At 40.8% G+C, this 16,725-nt stretch overlaps 1 protein-coding gene and 1 long non-coding RNA gene across 11 annotated transcripts in view; one reads left to right on the forward strand and one right to left on the reverse strand.

The window, feature by feature from the left end:
* The window catches only part of FGGY (FGGY carbohydrate kinase domain containing), a 459,452-nt gene extending 453,188 nt beyond the window's left edge, over positions 1 to 6,264 (reverse strand). For 2 of the 9 annotated variants that reach the window (XM_034966197.3, XM_034966184.3), the window contains exon 1: positions 6,134 to 6,264. The gene's annotated coding sequence lies outside the window, so the exon portion shown is untranslated. Of the gene's footprint in view, positions 1 to 5,905; positions 6,084 to 6,133 lie in introns of those variants that run through there. The other 7 variants (XM_034966174.3, XM_034966202.3, XM_034966229.3 and 4 more) reach the window with 7 other exon arrangements.
* Positions 6,265 to 6,437: 173 nt separating this feature from the next.
* LOC106634910 (uncharacterized) lies at positions 6,438 to 14,846 on the forward strand. 2 transcript variants are annotated; one of them, XR_004672963.3, is made up of 3 exons: positions 6,438 to 6,576; positions 7,678 to 7,836; positions 11,580 to 14,846. It is a non-coding gene; the product is annotated as an uncharacterized LOC106634910 (long non-coding RNA). The 2 variants fall into 2 exon arrangements; XR_008619730.2 differs by lacking the exon at positions 11,580 to 14,846 and adding an exon at positions 9,555 to 9,851.
* The last annotated feature ends 1,879 nt before the right edge of the window (positions 14,847 to 16,725 follow it).

Below are 16,725 nucleotides of genomic sequence, written 5' to 3' on the forward strand. Positions count from 1 at the left end.
GCATGTACAATTTTTACTCATCAGTCATACTTCAATAAAGCTGGGGGGAAAAGGAAATAGATAACCTGAACAATCCTATATCTATGTAATCAAACGACTTTGTATTTAACCTCCTGCCCCCAAAACAACAACTCCAGGCCCTGATGGCTTCACTAGTGAATCCTACTAAACAGGGTTTTTTGGGGTTTTTTTTGGAATTGTGAATGGCTTTATTTTTTAAAACTTATTTAATAAGATTCAATTAAACTTTCAACAAACTGAATAAAGTTCAATTTTATTTAAATACTTTAGGTTTGCATTTTTTATATTAATAAATTATTTTTTTTCTAATCCTCTTTCCTCCTACCCCCTCAAGTAGATCTAACCCTCAAGTAGATCTCAGTGTCTGTTGTTCCCCTTTTTGTGTCCATTTGTTCTCATTGTTTAGCTCTCACTTATAAGTGAGAACATGCAGTATTTTTGGTTTTCTGTTTCTGTGTTAGCTGGCTCAGGATAATGTTCTCCAGCTTGCTCCATCCATGCTGCTGTAAAGGACATGATCATGTTCTTTTTTATGGCTGCATAGTATTCCATGGTGCATATGTACCACATTTTCTTTACCCAATCTACCATTGACCGGCATTTAGACTGATTCCATGTCTTTGCTATTGTGAATAGTGCTGCAATAACATTTAAGAAACAAAAATACCAATTCTACATAATCTCTTCCAGAAAAAATCAAAATGGAAGAAATACTTCCTAATTCATTCTACGAGGCCAGATTTACCGAGAGGTCAGGTATTTAGCTGATACAAGAAAACTATAGATCAATATCCATCATAAGGATGGATACAAAAATTCTTCAAACTTCAGCTAATAAAATTCAGCAATATAAAAAAAGGACAATATGCCCTGACCAATAGGGTTTATCTCAGGAACACAAGATTTAACATTGGAAAAAAAACTAATAAATGTAATTCACCACATTAAGAATCTTTTTTAAAAATATAAATGATCAGCTGGGCGCAGTGGCTCACGCCTGTAATCCCAACACTTTGGGAGGCTGAGGCAGGCAGATCACCTAAGGTCAGGAGATCAAGACCAGCCTGACCAACATGGAGAAACCCCATCTCTACTTAAAAAAAAAAAAAAAAAAAAAAAGAAAAATACAAAATCAGCCGGGTGTGGTGGTGCATGCCTGTAATCCCAGCTGTTCGGGAAGCTGAGGCAGGAGAATCACTTGAACCTGGGAGATGGAGGTTGCAGTGAGCCGAGATCACGCCACTGCACTCCAGCCTGGGCAACGAGAGCGAAACTCCAACTCAAAAAAAAAAAAAAAAAAAAAAAAAGAGTGATCACAACAGTTACAGGAAAAACAATAAAATTACAACTTCCATTATTCCTTTAAAAAATTCTCAGTAAAGTAGGAATACAATGAAACTTCCTAAACCTAATAAAGCATATCTACAAAAGATATACAACTAGCATCATGCATCATACTTAATAATGAAGAAATGAATGCATCTCCCTCAGATCAGGAAGAAGGCAAGATGTCAGCTCTCATCAGTTCTATGCAAAGCAATGGTTCTGGCTAGTGGAATACAGCAAGAAAAATAAAAGGCAATCTCATCGGAAAGGAAGTAAAACTATCTTTATTTACAGATGACAGGATCACCTAAATAGAAAATCTGATGGCATCTACAAAAAAGCTCTTAGAAATAATAAGCACATGAGCAAGATTTCAGGATACACAATCAATATACCAGTAACAAGAAAACAACTGGAAATTAAATTTTTAAAATACATAAAATTTTAATATCATTTACAATATCATCAAAAAATAGGAAATACCTACAGATAATCCAACAAAGATGTGTAAGACCTATATATTGAGAGCTACAAAACATTGCCTAGAGAAATAAGGAAGACTTAAATAAATGAACAGATATACTATGTCCACGGGTCAGAAGACTTGGTATTTCAGATGTCAATTCTCCCCCCAAATTAATGTATACATTCAATACAATTCCAGTTAAAATCTAAATAGGCCTTATTTTGAAATGGACAAAGTGATTATAAAATTCATATGGAAATAGAACCTAGAATAATCAAAACAAATTTTAAAAAGAACAAAATTAAAGGACTTATACTACCTGATTTCAGTACTTATTACAAAGCTGTATTTATAAGACTATGTGGTGTTCGCATTAAAATAGACAAGAGATCAACTGAACAAAATAAAACACAAAATTGGGCCAATGTATACATGGTAAATTGATTTTTGAACAAAGGTGCAAAGGCAATTCAATGAAGATAGGCTTTTCAGCAAACCGTGCTGGAACTGGATAGCCATATGCAAAAAAAAAAAACCTGATTCCATATTTCATGTCCTATACAAAAATTACCTTAAAATGATCACAGATTTAATATAAAACCAAAAATGACAAAACTTCTTTTAAAAATAGGAGGAATATTTGAGACCTTAGGTTAAGCAAAGATATCTTAGATAAAACACAAAAAGCATGATCCATTATAATTCAGATTGGTAACATTTATTTAACCAAATTATACATTAGACTTCATCAAAATTAAGAACTGCTTTCAAAAGACACTGTTGAGACAAGCATCAAAATAAGAGAAAATATCTGCAAGTTACACGTGATAAAGAACTTATGATAAGAATAAAGAATTCTCAAAGCTCAATAAAAAGAAAATAAAAGGCTCATTTTTTAAAATGGACGAAAGATTTAATACATACTTTACCTTAGAGGGTATACAAAGAGGAATTAAAAAGGGCACAAGCAATCTTTGGGGTTATTAGGTATGTTATTTTGATGGTCATGATGGTTTTCATAGACATATGCATATAACAAAACTTCTCCAATTAGACACTCTCAATACGTAGTTTATCGGATGTCAGTTATTCCTCACTAAAGCTGCTACAAAATAGCCCACTCAAGAACACCTACTGATGACTACATTCCTTCTTATCCCTACATTCAGTCAGTAATTAATTTCCATTAGATATGAGCTCTAAATTTCTCTTCAAAGAATCAATATGTCAGTATGTTCAATTCTTTTCTACTTTTAAACTTAACGTCCTCATAAAGCAAGCTTTTTCGATCACCTGCTCCACCCAGACTCACTGACTCATTCCGATTACCTGCTCATTCTCCACCCTGACTCATTCCGATTTCCTGCTCTGCCATAACCATTTTTCCCGCCAAACCACTCACACCGTCACTCTCTTTAAATTAGCCAATTGGAATTAGTTTAGCCTGCGCAGTCTAACCCTAGCCAATAGGGGAACGACACAGCAACAGGGGCCACGTGCGTCAGGAATAAGACCCCCCCCCCCCCCCCCCCGCCTTGTCTAGGTGTGCGCTCACCATTGCTCCAACTGTGAGGGCGCACCCTTCTATAGAAGTAAATGGCCTTGCTGAGAAGAAAAAAAGAAAATTTGATATTCAAGTGCTATTTCTTTTGTGGCACTGAAACTTTATAACATTCCTAACCATTCTATTTTCCTAATCTCTCTCCATTCCCATAACTATTACCCTAACACGTCTCTCACCTATATTACTACAATTACCTCTCTCCGGGTTTCGCCAATCCAATTCATTCTCCAAACTGCAGCCAGAATTAATTTTCTATAACATAAACCTGAGAGTATGTATCACTGTTTGCCCTGGAGATATATTTCAAACTCCCCTAAGATGATTCACCAGACCCTTCCTGACCTGGCCTTCACCCTCCCCAGCCTCCTGTCAGGTGATTTTTTCCAACTTAGCCGTTCCTGCACAGCCATCCTAATCAACCATGTGCCATGCTTGTGTAGTTCTGCACATGCTGTTCCCGGTTCATATAATCCCTCGCTCTTTCTCCAGCCCACTCATACTTAGGCTTTGGAACTCGGCTCCAGTATTCCCTTCTGGGAAGTCCTCCCCAAATGGCTTCCCCAGGTTGAGCCATTTGCCCTTCTCTCAACTCCTGGGAGTCTTCGGCATACCTTTTCAATGTACTCATCTCACTATCACATAATCTCCCTCATCAAAGTGGATTGAAGCAAACTGGATGAAAGCTTGAAAGCAGAGACCAAGTCTTACTCATCTGCACTTTCCCAGAGACTACCACAGTTCTGGGCCCAAAGTATGTGGACAAGATGAGTGAACAAATGAATACATGAAGAACTGATTTGGATGATCTCTGACACCACCTGGGTTGATTCTATGTCCCTCCATTATAAAAAAGGTGGGCAGGTGAGAAGGTAAGTGATCTCTGTAGCACGTTCTGGTAAAATAATCATTTCAAATCCCCCTGGGGGTGGAGGTAGGGTGTTCCACTCTGGCTAGGAGATTAAGGGCAAGATTCATTACCTCAAATTGTTTTAAAAACCAGCTGGTAATTGACTGTGATTTAAACTATTTAAATCAATAAGTGAAAGGTTAGGTAAAGGGAACTATTTAAACTAATAAGTGAAAGGTTAGGAAAAGGGAACCAAATTCCAGGAAAAGCCAAGGCCCACAACAAAAACTAACACAGCCTGGAAGGCCCAGCCTCCTCCCAGTAAACTTATTAATTTTATCCAGAAAGACATGGCTCTCCACCCTCTGGGGTTATGCCCTTCTCCCAGCACACATGTTTTGACTTCCAAATCCAGCCAGGCAGGCTCCCAACCTCCCTCCCCCTCAAAATTGATCTCCAGGCCCAGCTGACCCCTTCTGATCTGTTCCCCCAATCATCCTTAATAACAGTGCTCTGGGCCTCCCACTAGGAGGTCCTCCAAGAGCCAGGCCAGTGGCCATCAGGTCAAGAGCCAAGCATGAGGGCCCCATTAACAGGAGACTCCCAGAAGACCAAGCGGCAGTCATCTGGCTGGAAAATCCAGCAAGCAAGTTAAAAAGGAAAAAAATCAGGACATACACGTGGTGGATCATAGAAAAAAAAGAGGAAAAGCAAGCAAAAACTATACAAAGCAAAACTCTACCATTTAAATAACAGCCACAAAATAAAAGACTTTCCCTTCTTTCATTCTGATTTACAAGTCAAAAGAATAAGCACCTCACCCCTCCTGGTCTCATACTTTAAAATTTAACCTAAGGATTAACTGCTTTTCAGACTTTGGTCATGTCATGACTGACTCTTCAGGGAAGAAATTTGTGTTAAGACACAGAAGTGCTTTAGTGGAAAACAGCCCATGATGAGGGAAATTCACCATTTTGCACCTTGTCAATTTTTTTTTTTTTTTTTTTTTTTTTTCTGAGACGCTCTGTCCCCCAGGCTGGAGTGCAGTGGCGCGATCTCAGCTCACTGCAAGCTCCGCCTCCTGGGTTCACGCTATTCTCCTGCCTCAGCCTCCCGAGAAGCTGGGACTGCAGGCGCCCGCCACCACGCCCGGCTAATTTTTTGTATTTTTAGTAGAGACGGGGGTTTCACCGTGTTAGCCTGGATGGTCTCGATCTCCTGACCTCGTGATCCACCCGCCTTGGCCTCCCAAAGTGCTGGGATTACAGGTGTGAGCCACCGCGCCCGGCCCCTTGTCAATCTTTAAATAAAAAGGAAACGGCTAAAAATGAAAAGATACCCCTAGGCCTTTCTACTCAGGATAACTGTAACCAAACAGCATTATCTCATCTAAACTCAGCTGTGCCTCAAACATTATCACAAGTGCTGGAAGCGTTTAAATCTACAAGCAACACTAGCCTAAAAATGCCTTCGGTAGCCAGACGTGAATTAAAGGCTCCTCAAATGCCAGGAAAAATGTCCTACAAGGGTAAGGGGAGGAGAGAAAGAGTACTGAATACATATAAGTGGGCACTGATCGGAGAGGAAGCAGCACGGGTTCCAGACACCTAACAGGCAGCCTTGGGGATGCAGTCAAGGCCGACCCTTCCCTTCCCTTCCCTTAAGTGGCCGGACGCCTCACCCAGAAGAGGACACAGGGGACTCAACAACGTCTCGGGAACAACGGCCCGGCGGGTGTGAGACTAAGCGGCCAGGAGGAGGAAGGGGAGGAGGAGGCAACGACTGCGGGAAAGGGGAAGGAAGGGCCGGGCCGGGTTGGAGAAGCCTCTTTCTGGGCGTGCGCGCTAAGAGCCTGCGCACCAGCAAAAGCCCCCAGCGCCCACGTGGGACTGAGAGGAGGGTCACTTACAGTACTTGTCCAATCTGAAATTACATTTTAGCTAGACGGATTCTGCACGTAGCCGCGCCGAACCCCACGGCGCCTGAGCAGTGCGGTCCCGGGGCGGCTACAGCCCCGCCTCGCGCGCGATCCCGCCCCCGCCGGCGCGGCCCCTGTAAAGCGCGGCCCCTGTAAAGCGCGGCCTGATTGGCCCTTTGAACCGGGCGTGGGATTGGCCGTCGCCTGCCCACCCCGCGGCTGCAGCGTTCCCTGGGGCCTAGCCAACCGCGGGCAGGGCTGGGCAAGGCGGGAGGAGCGCGGACCCAAGATCGGCTACGCTGCGTCTGCTCAGGCTGCGAGTTCCCGGCTCTGGGGACTCACCTTGCGGAGCTTACCCAGGCGGACTCTCCGCAGCCCCGGATGGGTGTGTGTGTCAGACCGTTTACTAAACACCAGGACTGTTGTAGGCGGCTGTAAGAAATAAGAATATTGCATGGTTACAATTCTTGAATGCTTACCTTGTGTCTTGTTCCTTACTCTACAGAAATTTTCTAATCCCGTGGCGAACCCCCGTACTTCAACGTATGACATTCTGTAAATCTACAAAACAGATGGGTCCCTGCCTTTGAGAAGTTTTTACAATTTAGTGGGTACTGGACACGGACCTAATTTATTTCTCACATGCCTTCCCTTTCTAATAAGCTGCATGTTATGTATCCCTATTCTACAGATGTGGGGAATCCGAAATTTTTCGCTTTTACTGGGACACACAGCTAGCAAGCAACTAAAGCGAGAATTCCAACCTGAGCTCCAATCCGAACTATTTTCATAAATGGCAGGATCCCAGGCTGAGGGAGTTCGAGGTTTGGGAGACAGTTTAGCAGTCGCTGAGTCCAAACATGTTGTTTTCCTAGAAAAGAAAACTGAGATCCAGGAAAGGGAAGTGATTTTCCAAAGACACACCTGTGAAAGGTAATAATTTCACTGAACTGATCTTAAGTGGCAGGTGCACTAAGATTGTCTGCTATCTTCACAACAACCCCGAAGTAAATAAGTGTTCTTATCTTGGCCTTACAGGTGAGGAGAACAGCCCAGTGAGGCTGAGGCCACACAATTAGCCCCAGTCTTTGCACTACAACTCTACCAGGGATCCTGGTTTGGCTCATTTTCTTTCTTCTGCACCATGATTGTTCACCTTTTCATTACCAGCAACATACCCAAAGACCTAGCTATAGACTCGTTGGAATCTGTTACTTAGCAGCTGTGTGAATCAAGTGTTCAATAGGAATAATAAGATGTATTCATCTTACCTTTTCAGAACATTATGAAGAACAAATGTGGTAAGACATATGAAAATGCTTTGTAAAGTGTTAGATGCTTAATACACAGAAGACATTGCTTCCAGATCTGTTTCAACGTACCCCAAGAATGGAATAAGTGGAATATGCTGGTTTCATGCACTGTGGCAAGGGGGTCTCATCTTGGCTAGACTTGAATAAGTGGATTTGTTGCCTGGCCTCTGTGGATGGCTCTTTCTCTGGGCTTTTGTGTATTTGATTTTTTATTTGTTCCAGCAGCCATGTTGAACCATGAAAGGACCTCAGGAATGAAACCCACACACAGCAAAGCAGCAAAGTGAAAGAAGCGTGGATTCCTAATGCAGGAGGCACTGAACCAATCAATACCCACTGCCCTCCAGACCTCCACATGAAAGAAAAAAACTGCTGTCCTGTGTAAGACACTTTTATTTTGTGTTTCTATTGTATGAGGTCAAACCTAATAACAGATATATTACACTCTAACAGATACATTACATTGTATAGTAGAATTCTCAGACAGCAACCTTATAAGGTGATAGATGCAGAAACAGGCCCAAAGAGTAAAAATAATTTGTTCAGAGTTTTCCAGCCAAGTGGCGAAGGTGAGATTCTTACCTGGGTTTGTCTGAAACCAATTTTCACTATCTTTTTCAGTTATGATACACTGCCTATTACGAATGAATGAATCCTTTTTTTTTTCCATTTACTTCCATTTGATTCATTTATTCCAGGGAGTGACACACTTTTTCTGTAAAGGACCGATAGTAAATATTTTAGACTTTGTGAGCAATACAGTCTCTGTTGCAACTACTCAACTTTGTAATGTAAAAGCAGCCATAGACAATAGTAAATGAGTAGGTATGACTATGTTTCAATAAAACTTTACTTACACAAGCAGGCAATGGACAATGTGGCCCATGAGCCTTAGTTTGCCAACTCCTAATGAAATGGGAAAAGTTCCCTTGTCCCCTTCACAGGGCGTGCGATGTGGGTGTGACTCACTTCTTCAATCCCCACTGCACAAACCTCTAGGGAAGCATACAGACAGGTAGGCTGTGGAGATCTGACCCCACAGCAGTGTCTAGGGGTGACTGTTTACAGCCAAAGCCCCAGTGGGCACATGTAGCAGGGTGCTCTTTTAGTTTAGCCGTCCGTGGGTGGCTTGTGTTAGCCAGCTCAATTAAACCCCTGCCTTATTGCAAGGACAGAGGGCTTTCTGTATCTCGGGGTTCTTGCCTTGGTGTACCAGAAGAATTGGATCACACGTGGGCTTGGAGAATGATTGCAAGGTTTTATGGAGTGAAAGTAGCTCTCAGCAGGTGGAGGAGCCAAAAGGGAGATGGTTTTCCCCTGGTGTCGGGCCGCTTGGCGGCCCAGGCTCTCCTCCCACTGCCCCAGCCAAACTCCATGTCATTCTGCCAGTTGGTGGCCTGCTGGCGTAAGTGTGTTCTCTCAACATCCAGCTGCCCGCGTGTTCCTCCGCTGATGTGCTCCTCTCGACGTCCAGCCGCCTGTTTGTCTACCTGCTAGGGTCTCATGGTTTTTATAGCACAGGATGGGGGTGTGGCAGGCCAGGGTTGTCTTGGGAAATGCAATATTTGGGCAGGAAAACAAAATTATGCCTGTCCTCACCTAGGTCCTTGGGCACACATACGCATGTCCCTGCCCCCTTCCCTATCATTTAAAGGGACACACCCTTCACTTCCCAGCACTTCTGTATCACTAATATATTGTATTCTGATGTTCCATCACAAAAGTGCATAGAGGACGTATTATAGAAGGTCCCCCACCTTCTGTGACATTGTGAAATTGCAAGCATGCTCATACTGCTGTCCAACATAAGGGCTAATGACAGTGTGGTTCAGAAGATCCCTAAACTGACGGCCATGAGTTCATATCTGCCATTGCTATGATTTGAATGTGTCCCCAAGAAAGCATGTATTGGAAACTTAATCCCCAATGCAACAGTGTTGGGAGGTGAGGCCTAATGAGAGGTGGTTAGGCCATGCAGGCTTCACCCTCATGAATGGATTAATACCGTTGTCACAGGAATTAGTTCATTATAAAAGGGCAAGTTTGATTTCCCAACCCCTCTTTCTCACCCTCTCACCTTCTGCCATGGGATGACACAGGAAGAAGACACTCCCCAGATGCCAGCAACTTGATATTGGACTTCCTGCCTTTAGAACTGTGAGAAATAAATTTTTTTTCTTTATAAGTTACCCAGCCTCTGGCATTCTGTTATAGCAGCACAGAACAGACTAAGACAGCCACTGAAACCAGATCTATGTCCCGGACCACCCTCATTTGCCTCAATTTCTCTCTATATATAATAAGAACAAATAATGCAAATGCTATCTATACTTCCCCGTGACTACAGGGAGACTAAGGGATGAAATATATAATCACACTTTGAAAATATATAAATGTTATCCAACCATACATCCATTGTTTCACATCAGGCTGGGCCACATAGCTTCCTCTGTACCCTTTAGTTTCCTGCCCTTATCCCTATCACAGGCCATATATCAAATGCCTAGTAATTATCAGTGCATCTATGTATTCCCTATTCTCCTCCCCAACAATACATAAAAGGTTATTGCATTGCATTTAATTATAAGACTTGATTACTGGAAAGTCTAGACATCACTCAGGGTCATTGTGGGGCAGCATGGGGATTATGCAGTGTCATTATCCACTAAGCACACTGGAGGTCACACCAGTGAAGTAGCACGTCAGATGTAAGCAAGACAGAGCTGGGTTGTGAAACTCTGGAACCAGCTGAGCTGAAAGTTTGTATAATTTCCTTCCTGCTCAGAGATGGTTCCATATAGTAGACAGAGAGGAGACATGGTGCTTCTCTGGTAAGCTATGGAGGCCCTGTAATGCTCTAACTGCATTCCATGAAAGCTTTTCCTGCATTAGCAACCTGCCCATTACCAGAGAAAAGAGATATTTTCCCTAAGATTCTTAGAATCATAGCACAGAAATAGATCTTATTATTCATTTATTCATTCCTACATTTATGTATTCATTCATTCAACAAAGATTTATTGAGTACTGTTCTAGGCATTAAAGAGATAGTGTTTGAGATGAACAGATATCTTCCTTGTCCTCATGGAACTTACAGTCAGGAAACACATTAAAGAAATAAACACGCAAATATGTAGTTGATTCAAGTGCAAGTAGAAAGGAAAACAGAAAACTGTAAGAGAGGGAAGCTGATTTTGATTGAAGTTTAATTTAGAGTGGGGATTTTGAAGAGGCAGATAACATTATACACATTGTTTCTGGTCTCAACAACTCTATGAAGTGCCTATTATCACAACTATTGTACAGATAGGGAAACCGAGGTTTATGGAAATTGGGTGACTGGGCTAGGGAAGCACTATTAGTAAGTTTGGAGCAGGTTGTGCTCTCTCTGGTACTCCGTGCTGCATAACGGAAACCCGGAAGGTGAAAATTTTCCCACTTCCCACCTTTGCACATACCATGCCTACTTCCACCTAAAATGCCTCTCCCTTCATTCTTATTGGATTCATATTCTGCCATCAGTATCTAGTTGAGGATGTACCTCCTCTGTAAAGTTCCTCCTTCTATCTCAATAAATCTCTTTTCTTGTAGGATTCCTGCAACAATCATCAAATATTACTTACATGGCCTTGAACCTAGGATAGCTTGTCAAGTTAATTCTCTTTTTCACATGCTTGCCCTGATGCTCTTACTCAGAGGCCTACAGACAGTACAATGCCATTAGAACCAGACAGACTTGGGCCTTCTCCCAGTTCTACAGATTGTTTGATGGATGAGTTGAAGAAAGTTTCTTAATCTCTCTGAACCTTAGATTCTCCTTGGAGAATGATTATATCTTACAAAATACCTTTAAGCATTTGTCACAGTACTCAACAGACAGATAATGTTTGATACCCCTTCATCTTCTAACCAATTCCATTTTCTAGATTGGAAGCCTCTGGAGGGCAAAAACCTGGAATTCTACTTCACAATCTCAGCAACTAGCATTGTGCTCTATAATAGCAGTGATTAATACCTGGTATATAATTATGGTGATGACAGCCCTTACCTGCCTACTGCATCTCTCATTACTAATAAGATTTGTTTTCTCCTATCTTTCTTCCTTTCTTTCTTTCACCATTTAGATTCCTTTAAGCCTCTCTGAAACTTGACCCTCTGGCAGGAACAGCCATTACATACAGACACTCTCTCTCTTCCAAATTCACCCTGTCATATCAAAGGGAAAACTGAAGTGGTCCACTGTAGACCTGGCAGATGATCACAAACAGGAAACCAGCAATCAGAAGTGCCTACTGAGCTCCCTACCCTGACCATCACCTACAGCTACATTTTACAGATACAAAATCATTGTTTGTTCAACTTTCATATCAAAGGATGCTATTAGTTCATTTCCAAAGGTGGGAAAATGTTTCAACTTACTTTATTACTTGTCTGCTACTTACTGTTTTCCCTCCGTTTGCCTGCCTGACTTCTTTTAACTCTTCACTCAACAAATATCTACTGACTACTGAGCACTTGCCAAGTGCTAGGCCAGAGCTGGATGCTGTACTACGGGCAGATGAAGTGCTATGGGCATCCAGAGGTGGAAGAAGAGGGTATAGCAAAAGGGGAGAAAAGGCTGCAACAATATTCACTGAGCCCTGTGCTCCCAGGTCATCACATAGACTATGTCATTATTCCTCCTAACCACCCACATGAGTAAATAGGGGCTATTACTGAAGAAACAGAGGCTTACAAAGGTTGAGCAACTTGCCCAAGGTCATCTATCACAAGACACTACAAGTCAGACTGCTGAAGAGGGAGTTTCTGCTGAGAAGCTGAAGTGGGCAGCTCATATTGGATGTGAAGGCTTCAAAGGAATCTAAGTCCTAATGATCCCTCTAGAGCCAACATGCAGCACCAGTTTTCTCTTCCACATTTGAACTGCTCATCCACTTCCGGCTCCAAGACCTCACTCTCCATCTAAACTAGTCCCACACCATCCATATCTTTCTCCACTAACACCACCCAATCACAACCCCACAGCCTCTTAGTCCTGAGTCATTTTTTAAAAACTGCAAACCATGTAATGAGCCATGGCAATATGCAACCCTAAACCTCAACACGTGTTTTCCACAACAAGGCCACAGGTGGCAGAAGCGAGCCTAAGGCCGTAGGACACTAAGGCAGGACTCTCTGGCTTGAGCTTTCCAAAAAGGGAGGTGAGAGAAGGTCTACCTGCGGGAAGGCATGCTGAAGGCCTGAGGCTGAGTCAAAGAAGGAGCCCCCTGGAGGCTCTGCAGTTCCTGGACTTCAGGTAGAGGAACTCTGCCATGAACGCCTCTGGAACCGTGTCATTTTGGGACAATTAGAGAATATCAGTTTTCAGACTGAATTCTATGGGAAGGTGCCTGCACAACAAAGGAGAGACGGAATGGACTTCAGGTCTTCCAAAATACCCCTCATGTTCACCAAGTTGCTCTCTGCTCTAAGATACCAGATGAGGGGGCCAGTGGGGACTGAAACCCAGTCCCCAGTCTGCTGGCCAATTCCTTTGCCTGTGAGGCTGCTCTGTCCTACCAGAGAGGGCACTTTTCATAATTTGCACCAAGTACAGAATAGGATAGTGTAGCTTTACCCTTCTCCCTACCATCTACCACAGACACATCAACACATGCACACATACAGCCACACAAATATACCTACAGGCATACACATACAACACAGGCACATACATGTTTGCACAAAGTCACATGTAGACACAAACACAGAGCACACAGACACAAACACAGGCACAAACCCATACTTACACTACACACACACACACAAACACACACAGACACACAAATGCAAATTAAGCCACAATGTAGCACATAGAGATATAGACACAGACGCAAATACAGTCACATAGAGATATAGACACACACTTATACACACATATATGTAAATATACACACAGTCTCATTCACTTTATACCACACATGTATAAACATACACAATTGTATGTAGACACACATACACATAGGTACTCAGACCACATAGATACATATGTACACACATACAAATATATGCACATACACAGATATATATATACACACATGCATCTTTAACCAGAACAACTTTACTTTTGTCAGTTTTATATGACAGAATCTTTAAAAAAAGATTTCATCTGGCTTGTGTTCTACTATTAAAAGAGAAAATGAATTTGCTTGTTTCAAGGATTCATGTTTCTTTCATTAATCAATCAGATACTTGATGACAATATATAGAAATAAAATGACAGTGAGGAGTATGCTCGGACATAATAGTAGCAGGTCTTTCCATGATCTGAACATTATAATTAGTTTTGTTTTAAATTTATATCATGATTTAAAAGTTTATGATTTTTAACAGTGCTACATAATGTATGAAGCCAGGACTCCTGTTTTATTGATCACACACTCTGAGATAATTACAAATATTGCTTTCCACCCCATCTCCTTCAGCTCCAAAAAATCCTCTGGAGATTTGGAGAATTAGATGTTAATTAGGGGAAGGATTACATTATTAGGAAGTATAGTAGGCAGGACTTTTTGGGTTGCAAGAAATAAAAATATAACTCAAATTTGCTTAAACAAATACATAAACCAAAAAGCTTTGATTTATATAACTGAGCATTTCAAAGGGAAGTGAAATTCAGGAAAGGCTGAATCCAGGGATTCCAATTATGTCTTCAAGGATCATTTTTTCTCCATTTTCCATCTCTTAACTTCTGTGTTGACTTCATACTCAAGTAGGATTATTTGGGTGAAAGCAAAGATGGCAAGCAATTGCTTTACCATCACAATGTCCTTCTAAATCTTGGTAGTAGGAGGGTGATGATACCTCTACACTCATATTTCTTACAAGAGTGCAGAGCAAGGCTTCAATTGGCCTAGTTTGGATCAAGTGCCCACACTTAACGATGGGTTGGAATGAGATAAGCCTTATCTTAACCAGAAGGACTGAATGGTGAGGGGAGATAATTCCCTAAAAAGATACTAGGCAAAAAAAAGGAAACATATTTCCTCCTCTCCTACTCCCAACAAACTTAATACTACACTTATGGGCCATCTATAAGTCAGGCTCTATGCTGGGGCTAAGGGCACAAGAAAAAAATATTCACACTCATTCACTATAGGAGCCCACAGACTAGTGATGTAAGCAAATTGTACAAGACAGAAAGAAACAACCAGAAAATAAAAGTTCGCTAATATAAACTTTATCAAAGACACTGATAATAAAATAAATAGGTAAGCCAGAGTGGGAAGAAATATTCACAAAACATATATCTGCCAATGATGTTAATCCAAAACATATAAATAATGTCTATAATTCAGTAATAAAAAGACAAACATCCAATTATAAAAATGGGCAAAAGGTTTGAACAAACACTTCACAAAAGAAAATACATGAATGACCAATAAACCCATGGAAAACTTTTCAATATCATTACTTATCAGAGAAATGCAAATAAAAACCACAGTGAGATATCACTACACAATGTCTAGAATGGCTAAAATTAAAGAGACTGACAACAACGAATACAGGAAAAAATGTGGAGTAACAACTTCTTATGTATTGCTGGTACATTTAAGTCTTTAATCCATTTGAGTTTACTTTTGTATATGATATAAGATAGGGGTCTAGTTTCATTCTTCTACATGTGGATATCCAGTTTACTCAAAATCATTTATTGAAGAGGGTGTTCTTTCCCCAGTGAATGTTCTTGGTGCCTTTGTTGAAAATCAGTTGGCTGTAAATACATGAATTTATTTCTGGGCTCTCTATTTTGTTCCATTGGTCTATGTGTCAGTTTTTATACCATGCAATATTGCGTTGGTCACTCTATCTTTGCAGGATATTTTGAAGTCAGATAGTGTGATGCCTTCAGCTTTGTTCTTTTTGCTCAGTATTACTTTGGCTATTCAGTCTTTTGTGTTTCCATACAAATTTTAGGATTGCTTTTTCTATTTCTGTGAAGAATGTCATTGGTCTTTTGATAAGAATTGTACTGATTCTGTAAATTACGTTTGGTAGTATGGCCATTTTAACACTATTAATTCTTTTAATCCATGAACATGGAATATCTTTTTATTTTTTGTATGTCTTCAAATTTTTTCATCAGCGTTTCATAGTTTTTATTGTGAGTCTTTCATGTTCTTGGCTAAATTTATTCCTAAGTATTTCACGTCCTTGATTAAATTTATACCTAAGTATTTTATTTCTTCATAGCTGTTATAAATGAGGTCACTTTCTCAATTTCTTTTTCAGGCAGTTTATTATTGGTGTTTAGAAATGCTATTGATTTTTGTGTGTTGATTGTGTATCCTGCCACTTTACTGAATTCATTTATCAGTTCTAAGAGTATTTTAGTGAAGTGTTAAGGTTTTTCTGTATATAAGATCATGTCATCTGCAAACAGGAACAATTTGGCTTTCTCTTTTCTAATTTATATGCCCTTTATCTCTTTATCTTGCCTAATGGCTCTGACTAGTACATCAAGTACTATGGTAAATAACAGTGGTGAAGGTGGGCATCCTTGTCTTGTCACGGTTCTTAGAAAAAAAGATTTCAGCTTTTCCTTATTCAATATAATGTTAGCTGTGTGGTTTTTTTTGTTAGCATAAAGTTTTTTTGTGTGATAAAATATGTCCCTTCTTCACCTATTAATAGTTGAGAATTTTTATCATAGAGAGATGTTGAATTTTACCAAATGCTTTTTTTATCTATTGAGATGTTTATAAGATTTTTGTCCTTCATTCAGCTGATGTGATATATCACATTTATTGATTTGTGTCTGTTGAAAAATCCTTGCATCCCTGAGATAAATTTCACTTGATCATGGTCTGTAATCTTTTTGATGTGCTGTTGGATTTGATTTGCTAGTATTTTGTTGAGAATTTTTACAACTATATTCATCAGGAATATTGGCCTGTAAGTTTTTTGTTGTGTCTTTGTCTACTTTTGGAATCAGGGTAATACTGGCTTTTCAGAATGATACCTTTTAAAGAAGGTGTTAGTCCTTTAAAAGTGCGGGGTCAGGTGCAGTGGCTTACACTTGTGATCCCAGTGCTTTGGGAAGCTGAGGCAGCAGGATTGCTTGAAGCCAGGAGCTCAAGACCAGCCTAAGCAACTTAGTGAGATGCTATCTCTACAAAAAAATTTTAAAAATGTTTAGCTTGGGCATGGTGGCATGCACCTGTTGAGAGGCTAAGGCAAAAGGATTGCTTGAGCCCAGCAGTTTGAGGTTACACTGAGCTATGATTGCAC

This window comes from Pan paniscus, chromosome 1, assembly GCF_029289425.2.
Source record: "Pan paniscus chromosome 1, NHGRI_mPanPan1-v2.0_pri, whole genome shotgun sequence".
Lineage (NCBI taxonomy): Eukaryota > Metazoa > Chordata > Mammalia > Primates > Hominidae > Pan > Pan paniscus.